At 32.7% G+C, this 14,706-nt stretch overlaps 1 long non-coding RNA gene across 5 annotated transcripts; it reads right to left on the bottom strand.

The window, feature by feature from the left end:
• Positions 1-4,644: 4,644 nt before the first annotated feature.
• LOC145579153 (uncharacterized) lies at positions 4,645-8,677 on the bottom strand. 5 transcript variants are annotated; one of them, XR_014099056.1, is made up of 4 exons: positions 8,569-8,677; positions 8,343-8,448; positions 6,695-6,748; positions 4,645-6,391 (listed from the first exon to the last, which is right to left on the bottom strand). It is a non-coding gene; the product is annotated as an uncharacterized LOC145579153 (long non-coding RNA). The 5 variants fall into 5 exon arrangements; XR_014099058.1 differs by having other exon boundaries at positions 4,645-4,998; positions 5,335-6,391; positions 8,343-8,661; XR_014099057.1 differs by having other exon boundaries at positions 4,645-4,998; positions 6,330-6,391; positions 8,343-8,661.
• Positions 8,678-14,706: the final 6,029 nt, after the last annotated feature.

Genomic DNA, 14,706 nt, shown 5'->3' with positions numbered 1-14,706 from the left:
AAGAATGGAACTTCCCTCACCCTTTTGAGAAGGTGCATGACTTTTCACTTCTAAAAATTTTAGACCAGAAAGTTTGGACCACATTGAAGTTACATTGTACAATGTGGTATCCCCATCCAATGGTCTACTATGGAACCTCTCTCCCATTTTCAGAATTTTGGAGAGGTTCACAAAGTCAGAAGCAATTTTTTCTATTGCTTGGCGAAGCAACTGGGTATACTTCTGTAAAAAAACATACAACATAAAATAAAAGAACATGGAATCAGATGAAAAAGAACATAAGTATAACTATTAAAGAACATGCAACAACTATATACATTTAATTAGATGTAAAAGAACATAAGTATAACTATTAAAGAACATGCAATAGCTTAAAAAAAAGATAGTTTAATTTACACACTAGATACATTCTATTAGATGAAAAAGAACATAAATATTACTATTAAAGAATATGCAATCATATGAAAAAGAACATACACATTATTGGAGATGAAAAAAGAACATAAATATAACTATTAAAGAACATAATTATAAGAAAAAGAACATGCAATTATATAAAAAAGAACATTTAAATATCAATGCATACCTGTAAATTGGAAGGTTCTTGGTGAGGTTGTTGTTCCTCTTGAACCTGTTGTTGTTGCTGTCCATATTGAACCTCTTGCTGTTGCTGCTGTTTTTCTTGGTCTTATTGTTGTTGGTCTAATTGTTGTTGTTGTTCTTGCTGCTGTTGTTGATTTTGAAGCTCTGCTCCACCTTCAATAGCTAAAGACTGGGGACCACCATCTTGGATTTGAATTCTATCCAATAGTGTGTCAAGCCCAAAGCCAAGCTTCCTCTCAATAGCAATTCTTTTTGCTATTTTATCACTATCCCATTCCTTGATTAAAGGAATTTGTCTAGGCATACTCACAATTTGCCTTTGTAGTCTATCAAAGTAACAAACCTGTTAACCAAAAACCCAGTATGATAAATATAAAATGAGCATCACATACACATAAATTGAATGAACATAATAAAAGAATAAAAAGAAGTAAGAAATACCATAAGGAATGGTAGTGGACCAGGAAAGTATCTCTTCACATCTCCTTGATAGTAAATAGCATTTTCTATCAAGCTTTGTACTGTGTACGAACACCAATCAAAACTTGAAATTTGACTGGTGTCAACAGCTGTGTGCATGAATCTAGCCAATAAAAAAACAAACAATAAGAAAGAAGAACATCACATATAATAATAAAGAACATAACAACCTTAATAATAAAGCACATATCAATTAAATAAAGAACATAACATACAATGAGAAAAAAACAAAAATATATATTATTATAAAGAACATTACAGTTAAGGATAAAGAACATTATATGTAAAGAAAAAGAACATATAACACAATCAGACAAAAGAACAATATATTTAATGATATAGAACATTATATTTTATAAAAAAGAACATCATGTTTAACAATAAAGAACATTACTTGAATAAGGGTTGTGTGTTAGACACAGACTTAATGCAGCAATTCACCACCAGCGGTAGGAAACTCCTCTTCCATATATCATCAAGGGGGTTATTTGGTTTTAATAACTCATCAACCAAAGCCACCAACTTGGAAATTTTTCCACCATGATATTCCTTCAATTCCTTTATCACCATCATCAAACCCTCATCCTCATTCGCAGGCTCCGCTATTTCTTTACCTCCCAAAGGTAAACCATACACCAAATGGACATCAACAGGTTTGATGTCTATTATCCTATTTCTAGAACATACAATACATACCTCATTAGCATCCACGCTCAGAACCAATGTGGCATTAAAGTTAGGGGAGATCCTAGGCATATCAAGGTGTAGTATACCTCCAAATCACATATCCCTTATAGCCTGCAACTTCTCTTCTTCATTCTCCAACCCCTTTATTAAATTTTGCAAAGGTTGTACAGTGTGCCTTTGGGCGATTGTAAATTCCTGATCTTTTCCTCCTTGTACCCCCACATTCACTTCAGCTTCAACAGTTTTTTTCTCTCTTACAACAAGTCCTTTATCCTTATTATTATTTCTTGGAATGTCCTTTGACACTTCCACTATTGTATTTGGAGCCTTAGACTGTGAAGCTGATTGAGGAGCACCAGTTTCACACTTCTCCTTAACAAAAAAGTAAGGCTCTCCCATTGGAGCCCTCCTCTTCCTCAATGTTATTTTTCTTTCTTGGTGAACATCTTGGCTTTCTTCTTCAGCTGTATGCTTATCAACTTTCTACCTGTAATTTCAAAAATGAAAAAACAAAAAAAAAAAAAGAACACATACATGTTTAATGTCTATGCCATGTGCAATCTAATGAAAAAAAAAACATACAAACTAATAAAAAAAACATTAGATATAATCTACACACCTTTTTTTAGTAGCAATCTGTTTGAAATGATAGTCTTTCTTCTTCTTTGAACCTTTATCCTAATTTTGTTGTTCTGTATTTTCAGCCTTCACTTCCAATGGTTGACAATCTACATCCCTATATTATATTTATACAATATTAAATAACGCACACAAATTCTAAAAAGAACACACATAAGTTGGAAAGTGCATAACTTGCTTGAACAAGTTTCACTTACATGAACAAGTTTTGCTTGAACAAGTTTCACTTACATGAAAAAAAAGAGCACAGCTTGCTTGAACCATAAAGAACATATATGATTGTTAACCAAAAGAGCATGCATTACATAAAAAAAGAACACACATAACATAGGCATTAAAAAGAACAAACAATATATAAAAAATGAACACACATAGATTGAACCAAAAAGAACAAGTATGCCTCTTATAAAGAACACAATGCTTTAATTTAGGGAACATCAACATTGAATCGAATGCTACTACTGTTTTCGAATTAAAAAGAACACAATGCTTTTAAAAAAAAACATACTACCTTCATATAGAGAACATGCACTGAAAAAGAACAAATATGCCTCTTATAAAGTTTAATTTAGGGAAAATCAACATTGAATCGAATGCTACTACTATTTTCGAATTAAAAAGAACAAAATGCTTTTTAAAAAAAAGAACATACTACCTTCTTATAGAGAACATGCACCTAAACATACTTTAAATAATACTTCATAAGTTGACCCTACCATACAGATCTACCATTTTTAATGAAGTTGACAGTACATTGAAGTCCTAAAAACACAAAAAAAAAAAAAACAAAAAAGATATACTATAAATCCAAAAGAGTACTTCTTTATCTTACTTGGAAGTATCATCTTCTGCTGCAATTGCACTTAGAAGTGCGGGATTCACAATTGGACCAATAACAGTCGGATAGTACGGTTTTTTACCACTAACTAGTAGAAACTGATTGAGAGTAGCATTGTCTTCAACTTCTTCCTGTGTGTCTCCGATTTGCTGCTCTCTAACCTCCTCTTGTATAATACTGTTAATTCAAAAACCAAAAAATAAAAAAAAAATACAATAAAAAAAAATAAACAAATGAACAAACGAAAAAAAATCAAATCAAGAACTCTAACAACATAGTTCATTACGGACCAAAACAAAAACATAAAAAAAAATACAATAAAAAATAATAAACAAATGAACAAAAGAAAAAAAAAATCAAATCAAGAACTATAACAATTTAGTTCATTACGGACCAAAACAAAAAAAAAATAAAAAAAAAAAAACCATTGCATGTCACAAAATTTAACTTACAACTCATTAGACTTGGCCATTATATCAAAATTCTTTAGTTGATTGCACATATTTTGAATTTTGAGAGGGCAATTCTTGAAAATTTTAATCGGTTTTGTAGCTTAGGGTTTTGAAATTTGAGAATTTTAGAGAGAATATAGCGAGAGAAAATGTAGAGAGAGAAAGATTTTTTTGGGAAATGATATTTACCAAATGATTTTCTTACAGTTATTGTGGGACCGTGGACAGTAACTCCCCAAAATTACCTCCCTATTTCACGCGTTCTTTATTTCAAACGTAATGTACTTTATAATTCTAATGTTCTTTGTAATTTTGCTGATGTTCTTTCCGCCTTTTTAAGAATTTATTAATATATGTGTTTTATCTGTTGAGGGGTGTCGTTTTGGAACGGATGTACGATGAGCACTGTACACCCGTGTGTATAAACCACGGATTAAATTTGTTGTACAAATTTGACACTTAGAACACACATAGTAGCCACCAAATCAAACCCTTTGTTATATAATCATGAATTTGATATCAAACACATCCTCCTCAATACAGAAGTATGCATATGTTAGACTACTACAAAAGGCGTGCTTTTGAGACGCTTTTAAGCCTTTTTTTCGACACAGAAAAGCGTCGAAAATCTCTCTCGACGCTTCAAAAAAGCGTCGAGAATAAGTGAGTCAAAAAATTTGCTGGACATCAAAAAGCGTCGCGAATCTTGACGCTTTATTGTGTCCAAATTTTTATATGAAGCGTCGAAATTTGCAACAGTAGGCGCACTTTCTTAACTTTGGCGACGCTTTTTCTAGTCAAGAATCTATAAATTGGTGACGCTTTTCTATGTCCAGATTTCATACATATGTTGTCTAACATTTTCACGACACTTTATCCTGTCCATATTTTCTAATTTTGGGACGCTTTTTCTTGTCCATATTCTCTTTAAAAAAATAACTAGAATACCAAATTAAAATATTTCATTCATTGCCAATTATTTCTAGTATACTAATACTACCAAAAAAAAAAAAAAAGTTATATGTATAACAAAATTATGTCAAATTTTTTTAATTGCATATAAATATATTATAGCATCCATACAATATCTCATAGTAATGTGTTTTCTATTACAAATATAATTCCAGCTTATACTTCATTCATGACTAGTTGTAGTGGAACAAATTCCGAATCACTAATTGAAATCTTTAAATAGCTTAAATATATCTTTCTTCCATCCTTGAAATACTCCAGTGTTAGTTATCAGCCCTTTTCTAGCGTTTCTCGGTATCCACACATGGATGTCTACATATGTTGACCCTACAACACATTTCAACATATGCACCGATCAATACATCAACAAGCGAATCTAAATATAATAACATGTCAAAATAATTAACACTAGCTAGGGAGCCATCTGCAGAAAATACAATTTCTGAAAATTATTTTCCACCAAATAATTTAAGCAAACCAAAATCACAACCAACTTTTATAACAAATTATGGAGTAAAGAACTTACCAAAAGTATCAAGACATAAGACAAGACATCAGTTGCCATTGTTATCAAAATTCTTAATTTTTTATTTCTACAATGAATATTAATAATACATGAATATGCAGAGCCCTGATAAAAAGAGAGAGAGGATGGTGAAGTACCTTAATCTGCTTGCAGGGGGAAGTAAACAAAGTTCAGATTGTGACAAAATGCTCAGACGTGCAATCCAAAGAGGATAAAAAGCCATTAACCTTTTAGACTTTCTTGGCTATTTCAGAATTTAGATAAAGTTTTGATCAAACTATGCAGAAATAGAAGCTCTATTACTTCTATTTTTAATTTGATGTAATGAACTTTTAGTAGTAAGACGGTCTAAAAAGGTTTCAGCTTCACATAAAAAGTAAATTTACTAAAAAAGATGATGCTTAACGTCACATTTCAGTATAAAAATCAAACAGCAAGGCAACAGGACCAACCTAAAAGCCCAACGAAGGCAAGGGGATCAACAAAGAAAACAAAGGATTGTAATCAAAAATTTGAGGCCTAACAAACCTGTAAACCTTTTTAGACCGTCAAGCGCATTGTCTTGCAAAATTAGCAATGGAAAAGGGTGGAATCGATGGAATGGGGAAATTATACTACACCCCACCAGGTAGTACTAGAGATATCTATGCAAGGGAAGCAAATGAGAGTGCTGCTTGATGGGGAAATGTGCTTGTTTACTCTACTCGGTCTAGTAGCTGTAGTTCACTTTGTCATGCATATTTTGCATAATTTTGAACTTAATTCGGTTAGGTTATTTCAATGTCTTATTTGCTGGTGTATGTTTATTAGGAGCTTGCATTGGTACTACTATTGTAAGCATGCTCCTGATGATATTTGGTTAACTCTTTGTATTTGGATTTTTGTTTAATATGATCTAATTTCCCCTTTTCCTTAATAAAAAAATAAAATAAAATTAGTAGAAAACAGTAATTAAAATATGATATCATAGCTTTGAAGCAACCATAGAGGGCACACGTTACCCCTCGATCTTACAGTATAAATCTATATTAAACTATTCACATGCATTCATCTATAAGGTCCAAGAGTTATGATTACATGCAAACAAACCACAATAGCATCTTAGCAACATGAATGGCAAGAGATAACATACCCAAGTGCACCAAAAGTGCCAGCAAAAATAACTGCAGCAGAATTTCTGGCAGCTAATAATGCCTGGATAGGAATGAACAATACGAATCAGGAACATCAAAATTTATTGGATAATTGTAAAGGAAGAAAAATTTGTAGGGTACAAATTTAGTGCAATAAATTCTCAGAAATGCATGCCCTTATGAAATGTTCACAATTTATAGCTTATTATACTCCGTACTATTTAAAAATTAGAGTGTATTCCTCTGAAATCACAGGATTGAGTCACTACATGAGATAAACAGTAAATGTAGAAAAATAAGAAAAAGGCTATCAATCAAAGTCAACTTGACCAATAAGGCTTTTGACAAGTTTGTTAGTGCTTACTGCAATAAAGAATGTCTTGTCCCCAAATTCAGAAAAGAAGATCAGCAAGAATGCCTGCAGAAGAACAAATATCAGCCAAGTTACTAAAATACAGCATCGGAAATGAAATAGATCTATCTACTAGAAGGAGCTATGAAATGGAGAGGCAACCATGAGTAACACATATAAGGAAGAAAATATACAACATAATATCTTTCATAATGTCATGAATGAGAATGGCAAGCAAAAAAAAAAAAAAAAAACCTAACTTATATCATCTTTCGTAGTTTTGTTTATTGTAAAAGGGTGAAGGGGAGGGGCATAACTGATTAAGTAGTCCACATAATGAGTATTTAAGGGCTGTCGCAGTAACAATGAAGGTTTTACAGAGAGTCACACTTTGTGTCCAGATTTGGATTAGTAAACATCCATTGAACTCTTTGTCCAGATATTACTACTCCCTAATAACCTATTAAGTTCAATAAGCTACGTACATAGCAAAAGTAAAACCATTACATTTATTTAATTAATTTACAGATAAAGCTCTATATATAAAGAACATTAGAGGGGTCAATGAGCATATTGATTTTAGAACATCAGTCATATACAATCAAATATTTAGCTAAATTAATCCGTCTCACGGAAACAAGTCAAAGTATACATGCTCTCACGGAAACAAGTCAATACTAGCCATAACCAATTGAAGTGATGATGGTTTCACACACTAAAGAACATTAGAGGGGTCAATGAGCATATTGAATTTAGAACATCAGTCATATACAATCAAATATTTAGCTAAATTAATCCGTCTCACGGAAACAAGTCAAAGTATACATGCTCTCACGGAAACAAGTCAATGCTAGCCATAACCAATTGAAGTGATGATGGTTTCACACCCTAAATTATCAACCATATGAAACAAAGCCACACTAAATCAACCCTTTATTATACCAATCCACACTAAATCACCAACCATATGAAATATAGCCACATTAAATGCTGATAAAAGCAGCCCATACACTAGAATCCTACATTACCCATCAAAGTCCCTTCTTTTAAAGTCAGTTACAACAATTTCAAAATATTTGACTGATTAAATCAAAACAAATATTGATTCAATTAATAAGCACAGTTTAATCGAACTATAAATCATCTACAATGAACTTTTTCCACCAAGATCAAATAAGCTAATTAATACACCTTTTCTCGCAACTTATCTCTATGCAACTAATATTTCAAATTAGACCATTAATTTCTAGAAATGTAAGCTCACAGAAACAAAAACATAGAATTCTAGTAATATTAAATAAAAAAATATATATATATATATATAAATCGAAGAAAAGAAGACACCTTGAAAAAATTGTACTTCAAAAAGCACTAAGCTCATCAAAATTGTGCTTAAAATAGAAATAAACTCATCAAAATTGTGCGTCAACTACAGAATAAAAAAAGCTAATTTTTCATAAATTAAATTAAAATAGTAACACAAGAAAAAAAAAAAAAAAAAAAACATAATAATATATAAGGAAATCCTATTATCTCTATTGTTCATGAATCAAGCTCATAAATGACCTTAATTTTAGAACATTTTTAAAATAAAAAACAAATTGATAAACAAATCTACAAAACTGTAAAAAAAAATGAATCCAAAAAAGAAAGGGTGTACCTCAATATTTTCGGCAGAGGGACGAAACTGATTTCATATGTAGATGAAGATCTGGATTTGAAACTGTGTACCTCAATGTGAAATTGGTTCAGAGAGAGACGAAGAACTGAATTGTAAATTGATGTATATTAATTCGAAATTGAATTAGAGAGGATGAAGATCTAAACTTGAAATTTATGTACCTCAATTCGAAATTGATTCAAGAGAGTCGAAAATTTCATAGTACCTCATTCGAAATTGACTTGGAGAGGAAGATCTGAGATTGAAATCCATGGTTCTATGAGTAGATTTGTATTCTGAATGAAAGAGAGGAAAATAGTTAGGGTTTGTGTTAATGTTCAACTGTTTAATATTTCCCTAAATTCTAAAATCGTGGGTTTTTTTTATTCACGTGTGGTCACGTGCTAGATGATCTCGACGCTTTTTGGAGTCGAAAATTAATTTTTACCCTGAAAAGCGTCGACAAAACACGCATAGTATAATTACTCGTTGACGCTCCTTGCCCAGCGTCGAGAAAGCACTCATTTTGTAGTAGTGAGAGTACCAAACAAATTTTGCTAGTGCAGTAGAAAATATGCATTTAGAAGCTCGGAGTTAACATCTAATCCACAAAGGTTATATTATAAGTGTGATTCATGTAATAGCTTCAAATGGTTAATTTAGGGAGTCAAAAGGCTTTATGGGGCCATTTAACACAATAAGGGCAAATACGTCAATTTGCAGTAACTGAAAATTAACGGCCAGACCTCATTAATGGCACGAGGTGTCATTGTACAATTCGTCAGTGGCATTTGGTGAATTTTGAAAAGGTTGAAGGCATTTGGTGGATTATTAAAGTGCTTGATAACATTTGGTGAAATAGCTGAATATAAAAACAAAAAAGAAGGTTGGACGCTAAAAAGATACCTAAACTTGACAGGCTGTAGCATTTCGGTAATAACTTTTTATTTGTGACTTTGATTGTGACGAAACCAACACCAAATGAAAGATAAAACTAGGAGCTACAAATAAATAGGTGGCACGACACGTAACTTTTTCTAGAACTCCGGCTATGACCAAAACAAGTTGACTCTTGTGAAGGATACGAAAATAAAAATCCGGGTTGACTCAAAAATAAATAAAAAAAAAGACTAAGACTCGATTATAATAATAAAAAAAAGGATTAGATAAAAGAGAGAGAGAAAAAAAAAATTAAAAAAATAAAAAATTCACAAAATAATTACACACATAAACACATTGTCACACATGATGCAATGAAGTTCGCAACCTAGAGTCAAGTTCTATGTTCCACTATGGTCAAGCTTATTTAGGTGTCAAAAGGTAGCATGGTTAAGAGTTTGGACGCGTTAGCAAGGCAGCCTCCCTTGAGGGTGTATGCTAATGGGAAGCTCCATGAGTTCGTGATGAAATCTAACTCGACTCCATGGTTTGGGTGGATTTAAAAAGTCGGATGAACCCTTATTGTCATGAGCGTTTTTAGGTTGATAAAGCTTAAATCCCCTGGGCTAGCCACATACGTAGAACACGTACTATTATGGAAAAATAGGTAAGCTAAAATGCATATGAATATGTGACAATGGAAATTAAATCGCAAGAATACAATTCAAGAATCTTTCAAGTCCTACCCACTCATCTCAATTAAATACCGATCACTCAAATCGATAAATAACCAAAAATCCTCCCTAGTGGAGTTGCCAAATTGAATTTTAGGCGTCGTTTGAAGCGCGCCTACATTAAGCATGTTGTGAATATTCTTGGCACTCATAGAAAGTGGGAATCGACATTAACGATTAAGGGCAAGGAAAGTAGGGAGCCTCCAACAAGTTTTTAAGGAACTTTTAAACTTTTCACAGAGCATTTAAGGAAACCACAATTAAGGGACAACGAACGGCAACAACGATTGACCCGTGAAGATTACACCCCATTCATAATCCATGATATTATTAAATCCATATAGTTCGTAACCACGAAAGGATTATCGTGGATAATGGTACGAAGTGAGTCATGAAGTCACATTCGCCTGTATTGGCCTCTACTCGATTCTTATTGTGAAAAGTTATTCCTGCGATCTCAAAGGCATACAAACAAATATTCAACTCGCTCCAAACTATTATTATGCTAAATTTGTTGAATATCAATGGAACATATAATTCTAAAATATTTGTGATCACTTGATTAAACAATAAGATTAAAAAGGATCCTAAACCGATTGTCCAAATTATCTTATTAGGCGTGATTTTCAATTACATATTCCCCTTAAACATGCAATATGGTGATCATAACAATATAATAGAATAAACATCAATATTGGAAGCAATTTAAACATAACAATGTTAGTCAAATCAAATAATAATAATAATAATAATAATAATAATAATAATAATAATAATAATAATAATAATAATAATAATAAGAGTAATTAAGTGATTAATTACTCACTTTTCGCGTTTCCTTGAATTGCTAAATCATGAATAAACTGTTAGTAACTTCAATAAAAATGTAAATTAAATTGAAACAATTAAATCAAAAGTAGAGTTGATTTGGTCCAAAACTCAATTAATTCTATCTTTCACGCCTTGGTTAAAGTATAGAACTTCGGGTGTTGCATGAACTCCTTGGAGTGCGCATAGGGGAAGTATTATGAAAGAATAGGGAAGGCTAGTATTAGGCTAGAGCATAGAAGAGAGAAAAGAGAATGATTTTATGTATAAGAGAGGAAGAGAGAATGATTTTGGTGCCCCGAAACTAAGGAAATTAGGTTTGTATTTATAGAGAAAAATGTGTAGGGTGAAGCACGGAACCTTAGAAGTGAGGCGTCGCGAAGAAAATACCCTAGAAAAACACCGTACTACGTTTCAAAATACCGTGAGATGGTACCCAGTGCCGTGACACGTCACCAAACACCGTGGCGCGGCATTTATGCAGTGATGCGACAAATCCAGTTTTTACGCGTTTTTTAAAGCTATAATAACTTTTGATCCGTAACTCGGCATAAGGCATATAATATATCATTAGAAAGCTTATCAATTCTACTTTCTAATCCAATTAAAATTGGTTTATAATATTTTTTAGATTTAAAGATATAGCCGTTTTAGTGAAAGGGTGTCAGTTTTGGGCCGAGTTTAGTGTTTTGCTTATATCTTCTTCATTTTAAATTGGAATTGAGCTTATGATATATCGTTGGAAATAATATTGAAAGGCCTATCAAACCAAATAATATTTTATCAATATTATAAGTCCATAAAATCATATTATCTCGGTTTTGTGATGTGGACACGAAAAGTGGAAAGTAAGTTATGGTTTAGCAAAATGGACTAGGAATTGGGTTGGTATATGAAATGTATTGGGTTGAATATGGATTTAAGCACTCCGAAGATGAAATACTAAACTCGACCAATGATGGTGGTGAAAGGTTGTTCATCATCGGGTTTGGTTTTGGGGAGACATTTTTAGGTGTCTACATAAACCGTCCACGAGGTAAAGGTTACACCCCTTTTACGATCACATGGATCGATAACTCCATAATGGTCCTGAACTATGACTGGATAATCGAGGATGATGGTACAAATCCTACCTAAAAGAGATTAAACCTGCCCTAAATAGGCCTCTACTTTGTTCTTCTCATATTCATGTGCGCTTTCCAATTAACATACAATCATTATATTAATCCTAAACCTGTTTAATCTATGTTGGTTGATTATTAATGCACAGATAAATCTATTATTGGTGATCACTTTAACTAAAATCACATTAGCCTAAATCGAATTATTAATTATCTTATTAAGCGTGATTTCAAGTACAAATTCCCTTTAAACCTGCAAGAGAAGGCGTGATCAAGCAATAACAATGATAAAACATAAATAATCAAACAAGACATAAATAATAAAATTGACATAACAATCATCATTATCATAATATCAATCTCGTCAAAGCCTAATAATATTAGAAAGATCCTAGGCATGATACTAACATGATTAATAACAAATCCTAGCATGTCAGTAAACAATAAAAATCAAAGCTTTATCCCTAACATGATACTAGAAATTCAATAAAGATATCCTAACATTTTACTAGGAAATAATAAAAGCATCCTAACATGATAATAGGAATAAAATATTCTGAACATGATTTATATATCAAAAGAATAGGAAGAATTAATCTAATTACTTACTTTGATGCCCCGTACCTCTTTCTACTAAAAGAATACACACTTTAGTAACTTCAATGAAATATTAATTCAAACAATTAAAATAATCAAAGAATTGAAATTTAGATTTGGGACCAACCCCTAAGAACTATCAACCTTTCACGTTGAGGTCTAAGGCAACTTCTAGTTTGGCTAGGTGTGTCTAAATCTCGTGAATGTGGAATCATGATCAAATCAAAGAAGAATAAAAAAGATGTGTGTTTGTAGAGGCTAGGCTTAAAAAAAGAATGAAGAAAGAGAAAGAAGAGATGATGATTTGGGTGAATTGAAAACGGGGAAAATCGTCCTTATTAATAGAGAAAAACGTTCGAAAAAGATCAGAAAAGAGTCAGAACTTGACTCGGATTAAAAAAGATTCCATCGCGGCGCGACAAGGTTATCGCGACGTGATAGTGTTATCGCGTGGCGATAAGCCCATCGCGGCGCAATGGATTCTGTACGATAATATTTTGTACGGAGTTTGACTTCTAATCAAATAGGGTTAGCCAAAGTCCGTACTTATCTTTATTAAAACTGATTTTAATCCTTTTAAAACACTTGTTTTATTCCATGTAAAATTCTTGATCATTATCTTTATCAAAATAAATAATAAAATATAATTCTAATTCCTTTAGAACTCAAAACAACCTTCTAGATAAATCTAGAAAATTAAGATAAATTCTAATGAATTTAGGAATACAATTAAAATTAATGGACCCTCCACATGATCATTGGGTCTGTACACGAAGCTCGGTTTGGGCCTATTTTAATATTTTGATCAAAACGTCCTCATTATAACTCGAAATGAGCTTATAATATATCATTGGAAAGCACTTTTCGAACCCCATCCAACTACACAATTATTGGACCCATTTTATGGACCAAAATAAATTGGTTTAGACGTTTTTCATGAATAAGATACAAAATGAATGATTTTTGAAATACGAAATGAGTTATTTTGATTTTTAAAAAATTTAGGAAAGAGATATCCACGAGACTCTTCAACATTTCACCTTGCTCGATATTCAATGACGTGAAAGGTACTCATCGCTGGGCTTGGTTTTTGGAGAGATGCAAGCAGGTGTCTAAAGAAGCCCCCACTTTGACTAAGTTTGGAGAAACATAAGTTTCGAAAATAAAAGTCAAAGTAGTCGATAGGGACGGAGAATGACTCAGAACATTCTGCGACCCTAAATCATTCTTTACAACGTCGATACCTACAAACTAGCGTTAGTTTAAACAAATAAAGGAGTTAGAAATGCGTATCTTTCATCGTTAAGCACACGCCTCTTGGTAACATCTTTTCTTGTATTTATTGTGAAAACCTCCACGGTGCTTCGTGAATGCCGTCAAAGGTAACATTGCTTTGATATCTTCATTTGTAATGACAATCTTCCACACCCTAGAGAACATCGTCGAAGGTGACAGTGCCTCGCTGCTGTTGATGTCGTGGCCTAAATTCGCTGTTGTTGATGTCCACTCGTCTTTGAACAAAAGAGCCTTCTTTTTAGGAATGTTCACTCGTCTCTAAACAAAAGATCTTTGGTAAGGATGTCCACGCGTCTCCGAGCAAAAGAGCTTTGGAAGGGATGTTCACTAGTCTCCGAACAAAAGAGCTTTCTTTTTTTTAGGAAAGTTCACTCGTCTTTAAACAAAAAAACTTTGAATAAAATGTCCACGTGTCTCTGAATAAAAGAGCTTTGAATGTCCACGCGTCTCTGAACAAAAGAGCTTTAATAGGATGCTCACGCGTCTTTGAGCAAAAGAGCTTTGAAGGGATGTCCACATGTGTCTAAACAAAAGAGCTTTGATAAAATGTCCATGCATCTTAGAAAAAAATAACTTTGATGAAATGTCCACGTGTCTCTGAACAAATGAGCTTCAAATGTTTGTTGAGATCATTCGGTTGGCTGCGAACAAGAGCTTCGATGAATGGTTGTATCCTGTAAAATTAAAGATTACAAAAAGACTTTGCTGGTGGTTTTCTTAGGGTTAACCTAAGGCTTGATGTTCTTGACTCATTGTGATTGGTTTTACTTGAGGATGGCTCAAGTTTTGGTGTTACTTAACTCATTGTGCGACTCAATGTGTTTAAATCAACTCGACTCGATGAGTTTTGACATGTGTGTGCAGACTCAACTCGATGTGGTGACACGACATGACTTAATGTGCATGACT

The sequence above is a fragment of the Chenopodium album genome, chromosome 14, assembly GCF_948465745.1.
Source record: "Chenopodium album chromosome 14, dcCheAlbu1.1, whole genome shotgun sequence".
Taxonomy (NCBI): domain Eukaryota; kingdom Viridiplantae; phylum Streptophyta; class Magnoliopsida; order Caryophyllales; family Amaranthaceae; genus Chenopodium; species Chenopodium album.
This window is presented reverse-complemented; position numbering and strand designations above follow the sequence as displayed.